This window comes from Mesoplodon mirus (genome assembly GCF_964341445.2).
Source record: "Mesoplodon mirus genome assembly, chromosome: 10".
NCBI lineage: Eukaryota > Metazoa > Chordata > Mammalia > Artiodactyla > Ziphiidae > Mesoplodon > Mesoplodon mirus.
This window is the reverse complement of record NC_138986.1, coordinates 39,554,187-39,566,183: the sequence shown is the minus strand read 5'-3', so window position 1 is coordinate 39,566,183 and position 11,997 is coordinate 39,554,187. Positions and strand designations below refer to the sequence as shown.

The 11,997-nt window shown below is 38.8% G+C and overlaps 1 long non-coding RNA gene across 1 annotated transcript; it reads left to right on the top strand.

Annotated features, from left to right (window-relative positions):
- The first annotated feature begins 1,284 nt into the window (after positions 1 to 1,284).
- On the top strand, positions 1,285 to 6,550 carry LOC309811368. The gene is made up of 3 exons (XR_014295141.1): positions 1,285 to 1,369; positions 2,291 to 2,445; positions 6,241 to 6,550. It is a non-coding gene; the product is annotated as an uncharacterized lncRNA (long non-coding RNA).
- Positions 6,551 to 11,997: the final 5,447 nt, after the last annotated feature.

The window sequence follows — 11,997 nt, the reverse complement described above, 5'->3', positions numbered from 1 at the left end:
AAAGAATATAGGCTTCATAACTGAAGTTGATCTCAACGTGTTCAAGTCAGTACATGTGGGTTTAGAAATTCACGTTGATCATAGACTGTGGCTACTCATCTACACGGGGCATCCTCAAAAGACATGTTTGAAAATGTTTTTCCTTTGAGGGATATACAATTTCGTATGCTGTATGTCTTATTTCCCCTCGTCCCCTCTCTGCTTCATGAGTGGTAAAATCATGCTGCATGTTTTGTTATCCCAAGACTATGAAAAATATGAATCTGTTAAGCTGAACATTGTTTATACACAAGTTTTATCAAAGAGAAATAACATTTTCCTTTCAGGCTGGGTTTTTTAGGGGGAGAGAATCTAAAGAACGATCAGATAACAATAAAGAAGGAATTAACTCTTTGCTCACATGTCTCTGTTACATTATATGAGCATTATAGTGTGTTTGTACCTTTTACCATTCCCTGCTTTGAAGACTGAAATGCTTTGCATAATTCATTTCTGTCAAATAACTATCTCAAAGTATACTTTATGAAAAGTAGAAATGAGTTTCAACACACAGCAGTGACACTGCAGGAAACAGTCTGGAACCTCACTAAGAATATTGTCAGAATATGAAGAGAGATTTGTTAGAGGCGTGACATAAAATGTAAAAATTGAATTTCTTGCACAAATTTAAAACCAAAACATCGTATAACGTCTCTGTGTTTTGGACTCAACATGTCTCTGTCTATTTGGATAAAAACTGTTGAATGCACATTTTTTTGGTGAGCTGTCAACAGCGAAGCATGAAAACAGATGTATTTCTGCTCTTTTCATTATTAGGGAAATAAAAGCAGCTGTGCTGGGCTTGTGTGTGAGGGAAGCTCTCAGTCAGGGCTTCACACTCTAGGAGTTGGGAAACCTGGCAGTGTAGACCAGGATTTACATCATGAACATCTTCAAACAAGGCCACTGAGGATAATTCTTGGTCACTGTTCAGGGCCTCACTCCTTTCTGGAGTTGTTATTGCCGTTTTTCTGGTACTGGAATTCTGTGTGGGAAGCTGTGGTAAAGTGAGGTAAAATTACTATGGCCTTAGTTTGCGTGAAACAGTAAGAAAGGCCATTTCAGAACCGGACTTTGTTAGAATCTGAGGCTCAATCATAAAAAAGAGTGAATGTAGCTAATCACATTTGGGAGTGACAAGTACAAACTAAGGCTAGTGCTTCGATAGAGATCTGCTAAGACCATCTGAACAAGGAGAACTAAATATGCCTTTTCTAGACACAATACACACAGTGGAATAAACCCAACATGTTTGGTGAAAGAAAAATAAATCCAAGTATAAAAACAGAGTCTTCTTTTATGCACTTGCAGACCTGACAGTAACCAGATGGTAAGTTTTTTTGCATTGAATTGATGGTTTTTGTGCAGAAGGGCTATTTTTGGTCCGGTTTGGGACATTTGTCACTGTAGTTTGTTTGTTTCAGGCTTTCTCTTCCTTCTGTAGCTTGGTGTTTGTGTTTGTGCGTGTGTAAGTGTGTGTGGAGTGGAGTGTGTAGGCGTGGAGGGAGTACTTGTATATGTGGTGATGTACTTACCCTGCCTTATATAGGGCAGAAGTTATCCCTCGGCAAAGAGAACAAAGATAAAATGCGAGAATGACGAAATTGGATTTGTGTTGATCTGAAGTTTGAACTGATGTTATATTGTTGATCAGAGTAAGAGAAGATTAAAATAAAGACACTGATAAAAGAGAACAGTGACATACTTAACAAATTTTCGGAACTCTGCATTGATTGATAGTATCTTGTGGAATTTTCTTGAGGGGAGGGATAAGATCAATAATGAACATCAGATAGGGCTTCCCTGGTGGCGCAGTGGTTGAGAGACCACCTGCCAATGCAGGGGACACGGGTTCGTGTCCCGGTCCGGGAAGATCCCACATGCCGTGGAGCGGCTGGGCCCGTGGGCCATGGCCAGCCTGTGCTCCACAGCGGGAGAGGCCACAACAGTGAGAGGCCCGCGTACCGCAAAAAAAAAAAAAGAATGAACATCACTTAAATGGGCTATGGATAATCAGACCAACCACTAAACTTAAGAAAGTGAAACTAGTGCTTTAAAACAAAGATGCTACACTTTCTTTAGGTATCTGTATGAGAGCAACTCAGCACTATAGCCTTAGTCAAAATCTTCGGGTCACAGAATTAGCTGCAGGTGTTTCTAATAAGAAATGAAATTCTGTAGCATTTATTTTCACAAACTGCTCATGTGCCAGAATCTCCTAAAATTTGATTTGTTCCCCCTCTCATTACAGATCTCAAAAGACTCAGATTATGAAGCAGTTTTAAAAGAAGAATGGGGAAGAGGAGAACATTTAGGTATGGCTTCCAAAAAGCCTTGGCATAAACTCTGAAAGTCTTGCCCACACCAGCAATTGTGGAGAGCTACTCAGAAAGCTTTCTTTCCAAGGTGAAATACTTTTGATTCTGCAAGTTCAGCTCATATGTTAATTTTTATTTTCATAACATTCCTTTCTGTCTCTTCTGTCTCTTTTTTTTTTCTCATTCTTCCTCTTTCTCCTTATATTTTTGGTTTTCAGATGGTAGTACTACTGGCTTATATTTGACCAAGCTCAGATAAATTAAGTATGAGAAAATGAGAACACAACCATCACGGAATGGTTATTAGGAATGATGGGTCAAATGTGCGGGATGTTTGATCAACATTCAAAGAAGTATTATTTTAAAATTAGCACAAATTGGGTCAAATCCTATTTATCTTTAAAGGCCAATTTTCAAAAATAACTATGTCCAGGTTGCCCCTGCTGAATATTGTGTACTGATTGTGGATTGAATGGGAATTCAAAGACCTCCTCTCTGTAAGAGCAGGCGGTAATGGCAGATGCCAAGGGAAAAGTAGGCAGCACCTCCTAGAGATGTAAGTGACCACGATCTAACCCTCACAGTGGGGTACACTGGGATCAACTTCTAAGGTTTTATCTTGCTCACTCTTTTGTATTCCTGCCTTCTCCCAGAACATTTAATCCCCATTTCTTTGGGCTTGATCTAAGTCTTGTGTAAGTGCAGAGAATGTGCAGAGAGCAGCAGATTCCAAAGCTCACTCACTCACAACTCCTTTACACTCAGCTGCAAAATTAAGTTCACTAATTATAACATCCTTCAACTTTCTTTTTGCCAATTCTGATACATTGATTTGCATGCACATCTTCCAGTCTTAGAGGACAAGCCCTCCCTCGTGATCAAGGTCAATTTCTCCACCATGCTCATGATTTCCTCTCTTCTTGGAATGGGACCTCACTCCATCCATTTTCCCTCCTCTCCAACACCTTCAACACACTGCTCCTCACCTTTGCCTTTGGCCTATATTATAGACAAATGTCTCCTATCCATAAAAGAAGTTCTATCTTGACCCTGTTTCCTCCTCTATTTATTGCTCTTTCTTTTTTTCCACTGCAAATGTCATAACAGAATTTTCCTACTCTTTCATCATTTTCCCCATTTACTCTTCAACCTACTGCAATCTGGCCTCTTTCCCCACCCCTAGGAGAAATTCTTTACACCACTCCCTTGATTCTCATCTTACTTCTCTGACTTTCCTTCCTGGTTTCTTGAGGGGCTTCTTTATTTCTGCCTTCCTCTAAAATTTTGATGATCCTCAGATTTCCTTCTTACAGTATGTACCTTATCTGAGAGATATTCATCTGGTTTCAAAATTTTAACTATTGCCTGTTCGCTAGAATCTCCTTAATAGATTTCTCCAGCATAGTTGTCGCCTCAGAAAAAGTATCTTGTATTTACCTCTTCTGAACATTTACACCTGGGATTCATAAGACTTTCATCTCAATACCTCTCAACAGAATCAGTCTCCTTTTGCTCCTCTTCATATGATCCCTGGGCTTTGCCTTCTCCCTTTCTCTCACACTATTACAAGCAAACCACCACCAGGTCCTACAGAATTTATTTGTTAAATATTTCTTGACCCTTTTATCATTTTCTCATCATTTCTTGTCTGGATTACTATAATAACCTTCTAAATGGTGGTTCAGTCTCAAAATTTTTGTTTCTTTTTTTTGTTTGTTTGTTTCTTATATCCATTCTGCACAGTTAGTAGAATCAACTACCACCCTATTCAAACCATAAAATAGCTCCTTTTGACTTAGTCTATAAATTTTCCATCATCTGGCTTCTGCTACATGTTCAGTTTTATTCCCAGTCTCAGTCTGTTCGTCAGTGTTTCTTTTCATTCACCACATTTCTCTTACCTTTGGGGCCTTTACTCCTGTTTCCTCTAACTGAATCACTTTTCCCTCATATCTTCATCTAACTTCTGTTCACCTTTCAAGGTATCACCTCTATATGATGCCTTCCTCAATACCTCTTCAAGATTGTCAGCTTAATGGATGGGTAATGTTTATGCTGGTGACCTGGGGCCTCACAGTATCTTCTAGATATTGAGAACCAGCCAAGAGGTAAATGTCCGATTAAGGACATTGCTTTTTTATCCAAGGTGAATGTTCCAAGCAGCCTCTAGATAGTATCCATTATGTTGAGGAGGTGGGGTAGGATAGCACTGATAGAATACAGAAACCAGTAAATTAAAAAAACGAGTGATGTCATTTTAAAATTATGTCCAAAACTTTGGTCATGATTACTTTCAAATGAAATTGAGTAGGAGCAAAAACATTGAAAACCATTACGTTTTTGAGGACTTTGTATTTTCAAAGAATCTACAAGCTAAGCTCACAAAGATGTTATTAGTCAAGCTCTAAATCAGATCATTCTGTACCAGAAGAAATCAGACCGCAAAAGCAGGGCAGCTCTCAAATGTACTTCAGAATTGGCCACAGAGGACACTAGACTAAACTTCCCAGTGGGCAAAGCCAAAGGCTCCTCACAGAGAGAAGAATCAGGACAGTCAGACCGGCCATATAAGGAACTTAATCTAACGCAGGTAATCTTTGCATTTCTTACCAATAGCCCTTGATAATCTCTATGGAAAGATTGAACAGATAACTGTTCAGTGTTTCCTATTTTTCCTTGTTTAAAATTATATATTTGATGACAGTTATTCTGCCTATTCCATCATTGTAAATTTAGTATGGGGGGCACATAACGTCTCATATTTTAGCAGGTTGTCAGATGCTGAATGAGACTTGGAAAGGGCTTGAATGTGCTCTCTATATGAGAAGAGTACCAAAGAATTTGGCTAGGCAAAAGGGTGGGCCATGAGAGAGAGAGCTAATTGGTCCCCAACTTGTGTTCTCCTTATCCATGGTAATGGAATTTTAACTCTTGCAAGGCCATCCAAAATAAAGAGTATATTTTTTAGCTTCTCTTGCAGCTGGTTGTGGTCATGTGATTTGGTTCTGGCTTTTCGAGCAGAAAGAGTGTATGCTCCCTGGATTTTCCCTTGAAGGGATGTCCTCCCCTTACTCCCTTTGCCTGTTCCAGTAATGGGAAGGAGGGGGTGGGCCATTCATTGAACACAAGATGGAAGCCACATGTCATGAAGGTTAGAACAATGAAATAGAAGGAGGCTTTGTTCAGATATGATAACTAATATAAGTTATATGAAAAGAAACTTTACAAAAAGTACCCAGAGGATTAACATAATTAGTTCAATTTTATTATTATACCATCTATTTGTTAGGAAAGCTTTTGTGTTTCTTACTTTTTCAAAAGTAGTTCTAAACTTTCCTTGGAATCTGCAATACTAAAGTCACACATGCATAGTTATTTTTTTCCTTTACCCATCTACATTTTACTTGGGGATTGGGGTGGAACGTGGGGTAGGAGTGGGGCACAATTGGAGGATTCATGAAAATAAATGATCAGTTTCATGCTCCTTTTTTTTGATTATGTATTAATTATGCCTCATTTGCTTTGTGATAGTAGGTACTTATATCATTGCATAGTTTGGTAAATATTAATTTATAATGGTCAAAATCCCCAGGAGATTAATTTCAAGTGAGCATAAAAATGATGAAAGGTGAATTTGAGAAATCTAGGGAAAGAGTAGTGGTAAGCACGTTTATGATAGAGCTAGGAAAATTGAAGACCAGGATTTCCTTGGCCATAGAAATCTAAAAAGTTCTAAAGACCATTTCATTTGAGCCTGGTGGATATATTGCCAGAAAATTGGATATTTCTTTTCTCCTTATCTGTGTCCTCTCCTTTCCTGGCCTGGGAGATTATTTTAGATTTTCTGGGTGGGCTCTAAATGCCATCATATGTACCCTTATAGGAGAGAGGGAGAGGGAGATTTCACACACAGAGAAGATGATGTGAAGACAGAAGCAGAGATTGGAGGGTTGTAGCCAAAACCAAAGAATGCTAACGAATGCTGGCAGCCACCAGGAGCTAGAAGACTCAAGAAACAGATTTCCCCCAAACCTCTGGAAGGAGCATAATCCTGCCCACACTTTGATTTTGGACTTCTAGACTCTAGAACTGTGAGAGAGTAAATTTGTGTTATTTTAAGTCACAAAGGTTGTGGTAATTTTTTGTAGCAGCCACAGGAAATTAACACAATGGGTAAGTTCTGACTGTTTAGTATATATTGATTTGTCTTTTTTTATATAAGTGTATATACCAAGGTTACTCATTCATTCATTCCTATATTCACCCAGTAACTACAGTTTTTTTTAGTGATTGGTTGCATGTGTGTGTGTGTAATCATGCTGACTTTGTCTTTTCAATATTTAAACAGACAGCATGATGCTAAGGTGACCTTTTCTACTTGCCTCATTCTTTCCTACTCTTCATGACTTCAGCCTTTTTAGTTTCTTTATGTCAAAAAAAAAAGCTATGAATAAGTTGATTACTTGAAGTAGTTTCATCTAATAGCACTGCTATTTGCTGTTACATGCAAGCACAATTATTACTCCACCTGGCCTGGCAGTATGACAGACATTTGATGGATGAAAGATTTTACAATGTATTTTATTCTCCTAAGCATTGTACAGGCCTTTACTAGGGTCATATGCATGACAAATAGACCATATGTTTTAAGGAAGTAGACAACTGAGGTTTAGAAATCAGCAAGCTGATCTACAGACAAGGAGCTGAAGCCTCTACTGCCATTAACCTGTGTTCTATTGGGGGAGCCATACAAGAGAGGTATGGAAAATATTTGAAAGGTATTAAACCAATGTGTTTTTATCCCTCTCCCCCATCAAACATGTTCTATCATAGTGATTCTGTTGGTGTAGTCCATGGAAAAGGGGTGGTGACAAACACTACTTTAAGAAGATGGAAGACATGTAGTAGTGAAAGTCTGTGTTACAAAGTAGGCAGTCAGCCCACCCCCTTGACCCAGTAGCTTAGGGGCAGAAAAAGAGAAAGAAAAGATGGGACAGGAAAAAGGGACTGAGATAGTCAGACATGGGCTTTTAATGGAGAAGGGCATAAGGGCTCTGACCCTGCTTCCCCATTAGGAGTCTAGGAGGAGCCCACTGAATAGACTGGCCACACAAAAGTGTGGACTGGCCCACACTGGGTGAGTAGGTGGAGTGGCATAGGCAGGCTGAGACAGTGTTTTGGTTCTCCTCCGGAACCTCCTTCAGGTCCTGTGCAATGTGAATGCTGAGTTGACAGCCCAGCGCCTAGCCAAGCCAAGCAGACTCAACCACAAGTTCATTAAGTATAATATCAGCAATAGGACAGCAAAAAGCACAAGAATCGGATGGAGCCAACCATAGTTCACGGGATCCAGCCAGTACACTAACAAAGCAGCATAAGATGGTGGCAAAAGGCATGGGTTATAGAGCAGACTTCCTGGGTACAATTCCTGGCTCTGCCATTTACAGTGTAGTAATATTGCACAAATAACATCGTTTCTCTCTGCCTCAGTTCCTTCGACTATAAAACCAGGATAATGCAAGTATTTACCTTATAGTGTTATTGCAAGGATTTTATTAAGCAATGCATGTAATCAATTAAGAACAATGCTGAGATTATAACAGTCATTCACTAAACATGGTTGAGTTACCCGAGAACTAGCATGAGGCCAGAGATTTCCCTTTCCATGCTGTTTTGAGGAGACATAAATCCCTCCCCTTCTCCTACTTGAGGAAATTAAAGAGGTGAGGAGATACATGTAAAAGATAGAATAACTAGAACAAACCAAACCTAAAGAGACTATTTAAACAATTGGATTAAATTAAGTTTCAAAATGGAATATAATTTATATAATTTCTTTTTCATTTTTTCTTGCTACTAGCTGACGGAATTGGGGACAGGTTGATGGATAAGACCAGATTAGTTAATAGACTAAGAAAAGATTCTCTTTTTTTTCCTTCATAAATTGTAGTGTGGGTAGATATCTGGTCCTGATCCCCAAATAAATAAATGAGCATTCTCTGGTGGTAATGATATGTGACAAAACCCCAAGTGGGTAAAGTCATGTAATGATTGTATAATAAAAATCCCAGCATTCTTCTTAGTTGATTTTTACATGTATAAAGTCATATATAATAAGGGAGCACAGGGCCAGGGAAGAACTCCCTGAGAAAGCAACACTAGGGTTTAGACTTGAAGTTGAGAAGGAGTCAGGGTTACTTATATTTGGAGTAAGAGTTTTCAGGTAGAAGGAATAGCAATGCAGAGGTTCTGTGCCCAGAATGAATTGTTATTGTTTTAGGAACGGAGGGAAAGGCAATGTGGCCAGAACAATGTAGATCAAGGTATGTGCCGTGGAGGGATTTATAGGTCATGGTAGGGAGTCTTAGTGTTTTGAAAAGAAATGATAAACCACTGGATGTTTTAAATTAAGGAGTAAGATGATCTGATGCACATTTTTACAAATCGCTTCTTTGTATGGAAACCATTTTCTCTCTAAGAACACATGCGTGGAAGAGAAGTAGAATGAGGTAAACAGACAAGTGAACATGATAGTTTAGATGAGGTTGATGACAGTGGAGATGGAAAAAAGTGGATGGATATAGAATATGTTTTAGAAGTAGAGCCAACAGTTTCTGCTGATGCATTGGATGTGAAGTTGAGAAACTGAGGACAATTTCTTGATTTTTGGCTCTAGCCGGGATGAATGAAAGCAAATACCTTTTACTGAGGTCAGGAAGAGCAGTTTGGGGTTGTGGCCCCAGGAAAGAACAGGCGTCAAGGATTCTGTTATGGACATATTTTGTTCAAAGTGCTTATTGTGTTCTAGTCAGTTGTCAGTGTCAAATGGGCAAGCACTGTGAATGAGTCTGGCGCGCTGGGTAAAGGTCACGGCTTGGGCATGTAAAATTAGGTGTCACCAGCCATATAGACCAGATTTAAAACCAGTAGACAAGGAGCAATCATCTAAGTAGAGAATACAGATAAAGGAGAGGATAGGGCTTGGGAACTATTTATGATGAAGCAAAATGAAAACATAACAAGTGAATAAAAAATGTTTCTCTCATATATTTGTAAATGAACTGGAAAAGTGCTTGAAGGATACAAGCTAAACTTGTAACACAGATCCTGTGATGGGTGTGGTATTGGAGGTAGTTGAAGGAAAAGGCTTTCTTTTAACTGCAAGCATTTCGGTATTGTCTGAAGATGCCTGACTTGAATATACTTACTAATCTTATTTCTTTTGTAATTAAAACACAATACTTGAAAAGCATCACAAGTAATCCATGTCCATTACAGACAATTTATAAAATGACAACAAGACAAAACAATAAAAGAAAAATCAATCATAACTCCATGTCTCGGAAGCAATCATTTAACGTTTCAGGATATGGACGTTTTCTTGTGTATATATATTTAGATGTAGAAACTTCAATATTTTATTTTTAGTTTGTCACAGAAAAAAGATTCACAGCTTGTGTTATTAATTTCCATTCTATCCTACGATTATTTTTTCAACTCCCATGTTTTGATACCACTTATATCTCTAATCCAGATTTTAATCCTATGTACCATACTCCTCCATTGCTTGATACCACATGATTTCACTTGGATATCTTCTAAGAAGACCAGATTCAAGGAATTAGACTTGAAATTTGTCCGTTCCTACAGTCTCCACATTCTGAGTTTTGGTAAAGGGCACCATTACCTTCCAAACTAGAATTTTTAGGCAAGTTCTCATCCCTGACCTATCTCATTCCCTTGCTATACATATCTAAATTGTTAGTGTGTTCTACAAATTCTACATTTTATATGACTCTCAAATCTGAATTCAGCTATCCTCATTGCCGTGGCTTCAGTTCAAGCCTTCAAAATATTTTTTTATTGTTATGGCAGCTGTTTAATTCTTTTCTTGTCCTGTTATAACCCAATCTTTCTAAAAAAGTAAACCCGATTATTGTCACTCTATTATTTCAAACCCCTCAGTGACCCCACCACTGTCTGTATAAAAGCTGAACTCCATCATGTGGGGCACAAGGCGTTTCATGATGGCACTCCTCTGCCTTGGGTGCCTTGTATCTCAGTATTTCACCCTCATCTTGAGTCACAGGGATGTACCTGTGGTTTTCAGAACATGCTCCAGTCCCAAGGTTGCCTGGTAGAATACCTGACACCAAATAGCCATTCAATGCATGCTTACTGAATACAAGAAAGTAAGTTTAAGAGGGTTCCCAGAGCCTACAGTGTGGACATGTGAAACAGCAGACTGTGTAGAGATGAGAAATTCAAATGAAAAAGGAGCTGTATCAAAAAGCTTCAGAATAAGGCAGGAATACATGAAATCACAGAGATATAGTATCCAGGGATTCATATTCTAACCCGTGCTGTCCAACAGAAAGATAATGTGAGCCATGCAGATCATTTAAAACTTTCTAGTAGCCATATTAAAAATGTAAAAAGAATCAGGTAAAAATAATTTTACTAAGATCTATTTAAGCCAGCACAGCCACCATATTTTCATTTCAAAGCATAATTGATATTAAAATGATTAAGATACTTTACATTCTTTTTTCATACTAATTACTTGGAATCCAGTGTGCATTTTATACTTAGAGCACATTTTAACCTAGAGTAGTCACGTTTCAAGGGCTCAATAGTCACATGTGGTTGGTAGCTACTGTAGTGGACAGCATGGGTCTAACATGTACAGAGAAGAAGGAGGGGAAAATCTGGTGTAACACCGTGTTGTTATCATTGGGAGAAGACAACATGCATCCAGAGGTTCAAGCTTGAAGGATTTAGGAATGCTACATTTCACTGCCTGTGGATGGAACTGAAAATGAATCAGAGAAGTTAAAAATTGAGAGTAAAATTTAGGAAGAAATTTTAGGATGAAGAGTGACAGTAATAATCATGATGCAGAAATGGGAAGTCTAGGGACTTCCCTGGTGGCGCAGTGGATAAGAATCCGCCTGCCAATGCAGGGGACATGGGTTCAATCCCTGGTCCGGGAAGATCCCGCCTGCCGCGGAGCAGCAAGCCTGTGCACCACAACTACTGAGCCTGCACTATAGAGCCCATGAACCACAACTACTGAGCCCACGTGCTACAACTACTGAAGCCCGTGCGCCTAGAGCCCATGCTCTGCAACAAGAGAAGCCACCGCAAGGAGAAGCCCACGTACCACAAGGAAGAGTAGCCCCTGCTCGCCACAACTAGAGAAGGCCCAACGCAGCCAAAAATAAATAAAATTAAATCTTTTTTTAAAAAAAAGGGAAGTCCAAAACTAAAAGTTGTATTACTATGGTACAAGAAAACAAGATATAGCCACTTCAGATAGGTTATCAAAAAGCTTATGTATTTAGATTTTGCCAAAGGCTGTTTTCTGGTTTACTTTTCATGGCCTCAGTGGAAAAAATTGACAATTTCAGAAATTCTTATAATTTATTATATATTTAACAGCATTTTTCATTTGTTGTAACTCAAAATCCAAAGTAATAGTTTCCATTTTTGCCACCTTGATTTATGAGTGAGTCAAAATCTCTAAAATAGTACAGGGTGACAGCAATCACTAAGCAGGACTTGATGACTGTACCTCTCTCTCCCCTCCAATAAATAGCTGTGAGTTCAGATAGAGCACAAAGTGGAACCCTGGCACCTT